Source organism: Ambystoma mexicanum, chromosome 3p (assembly GCF_040938575.1).
Source record: "Ambystoma mexicanum isolate Mex_15411 chromosome 3p, UKY_AmexF1_1, whole genome shotgun sequence".
Classification (NCBI taxonomy): domain Eukaryota; kingdom Metazoa; phylum Chordata; class Amphibia; order Caudata; family Ambystomatidae; genus Ambystoma; species Ambystoma mexicanum.
Window position 1 is genome coordinate 1,198,972,393 of NC_090925.1, and position 2,708 is coordinate 1,198,975,100.

The following is a 2,708-nucleotide window of genomic DNA, read 5'->3' on the forward strand; positions in this document are numbered from 1 at the left end:
GATTGAATGTGTGTTTTCTTCTTGATGAGTGTTATTGCTTCGACTGGCATTTTGGTGCAACCAGTCTAGGTATGTCTAAATGTGGTCTGGCATGCTTTACTGTAATGTTATTACGTGTCTACACTGGTCTACATTGTGCAGTGGGCCATGTCTTCAATGTGTCATGGAATCTTTACAGAAAAGCATTCATGTTCCTGTGCACTGTTGGTGACTTGCATGTATTGGATTGGTGTTAACCTACAAAACAATTGCAAACACTCTGGCTTTTTAGACAATTTCTCTCAGAAAGTATGCTGTATATTGCATTAAAACACATATTAATATCTTTCTCCTAGTACAGTGTGTGGCATACCCCTTCAGCAGCACGTTTGTGCATATTGTGCAAGCATGATAATCTAGGGCGAGATGTGGGGCCCCCTCAGCATGGCTCGCAGGGGGGCCCCCACATTTTGTGTTACACCACTGAGGGGGATCTTTGTGAACTGTGTGCTGTAAGGTCTGAGTCCACATAACAAGGGTTTCAAAAGCCGTAAAGACTAAATTTGAAAATTTATGAAATGATTTTAAATGGTATCCAGCAGGATATCCTACTTATTCCAACTTAGAACAACCCAAGGTCACCATAAGAAGCATAGAGCAACATCATTTTACACAAAGAAAAACGTATTTTCTTTCTGACTTATTTATTTCACAAAAAAGAGAGAGTGTGTTTAACAAATACATAAAATTCATTACTTTCAACAAAGACATACAGTTATAATTTGAGCAAAATCTAAGTGCAATTACGGTTTAAGCAAAATTTAAGTGCATTTTATGAAAGTCCGCCAATTGGTCTAGGCAAAATATAAATGCACTTGTAAGCAATATACAGGTCTGCCAACGTCCACTTTTCACTTGGTATATGAAGAGAAAAGAAAGAAAAAGGTCTCAAAGAGAATAAATCAATAAGCAATTGGGAACAGAATTTAAGTTCCATTCGACATTGAGACCGTTAGGACGTTTCGGCGGGCCACCTGTGAGGCCACTGGTGTTGGAAAACCGCCTTCCTCGGGGCAAAGTAAGTAGTGAAATTCCCTACGGGGAAGCAGACAAAATACTCCATCACATAAAGAAATGTATAGTTTGTACAAAAAAGAAAATCAATTGTATTACAACAAAAACATAATATCACATGCTGTATGCTTCTCAAACGGAAATCCTGGGTTGACAAGTTTAAATTAAAAAAACCATAATTTCTTTAAGGCTGATCAGTGATTTAAGTTAAGACTACTAATTTAAACTGCCTAGAAGGGGAACCTTACCCTAAATGAATGAGGGGGAAAACTTCAAAGGCAGGAGGTCAAGACGTCAAACAAGACCCTGGTGCAGAGCATGAGCAGGAGTGACTGAAGCAAGACACTGAAGTAAAGATAACATTAAAGAAATTATAAAAACAGGGGAGAAGTATATCTTTCAGTGAATCTGGAAAATACAGAATCTATGAAATGTAGTCATAACGAGATAAAGAGTGAAAAAAGAGAGAGAGCACAGAAAGAGAAATTACCTGAGTCTCTAAAAGATGTTATGTGCTCTTCTGCAATTATCGCGTACGGATCTTAAATTAATAGAACCCGATGATCATGAACATTCTTCAGAGTGGAGGAAATGATACCCTGTGATGAAGCAACGTTGGTATCAAAATGGATGTTGCGGTAACGAATACCTACCGGGGGGAAGAAAAGAAAAGAGGTGCCTAAAGGTCACAAGATTGCACAAATATCAAAACCAGAGTGTTATGCAAGATATAAAACATATAAAACAGTGAATAAGGCTTCTTAGCGGAGTAGGTCTGAGTCCAGCAGAGAGGGACCTTTGTAAACTTTACGTTGGAATACAATTTTGAAAGTCAAGAAAGAGACTTTAATGTGGAATGCCAGGCTGGTTTCAATCCACGGTTTGGATCTACTTAGAGTGTTAGAAACTGAGCCAGAGTGTGGCATCCTGCCTACAAGGATAGCCTTACTCTGTGAGGTTTAACATGAGGAGGAGAGCTGGTTCAACTATCGTTATTGTTTTGTAACACTGATTTTTCTTTTGCATACATTCTCCTTTTCTATACTTTTTTGTATGAGACATAGGGCAGGCATTAGGTTTTGTTAGCATAGGCCATTTTGATTTGATGGACTCAACTAGGACTGTTTTGTTTATCGTTTGATGGTCCAGACTACTCCAATCTTTTTTTTAGGACAAAATACGAGTTTCTCCAACCCCAACATTTTCAATAAAGGTTTTACAAATTGAATCCATTGTGTCGGTGTCATACTTATGATACCATGCCTTCCCTACATATGGTGTCAAAAGTGGGATAGGACTCAATTGAGACAAATTGGGGGACCCTAAAATTCCAGAAACGTAGTTAGAGAGCCTCTGACCCCTCTACCGCCACAAACAAATCCACAGGCTTTGATATCTGTAGCAGCAGAGAAGCCACTATCCCCCCTGGGAAAAGAGGGATGATTCCCACAGACTTAGCCCTGATACCCCCTGAGGGTTGTTATATAAGATTGGCCCCTGAATCCGGCTTAGCCTGGAAGTTTAGTCTGGATGTCCTAGCAGGTGTCATAGATCCAGACTTTAGGGGAGACATAAAGGTTTGCCTGCAGCAACATGGTGAAACTCCATTTGAAATACACTGTGGGGACGAACTTGCACATGGAATTCTTGAGAAG

General features: G+C 39.5%; 1 long non-coding RNA gene across 1 annotated transcript; it reads right to left on the minus strand.

Annotated features, from left to right (window-relative positions):
* Window positions 1–664: 664 nt before the first annotated feature.
* On the minus strand, window positions 665–1,803 carry LOC138579869 (uncharacterized). Its single transcript, XR_011304147.1, has 2 exons — window positions 1,544–1,803; window positions 665–1,398 (listed from the first exon to the last, which is right to left on the minus strand). It is a non-coding gene; the product is annotated as an uncharacterized lncRNA (long non-coding RNA).
* Window positions 1,804–2,708: the final 905 nt, after the last annotated feature.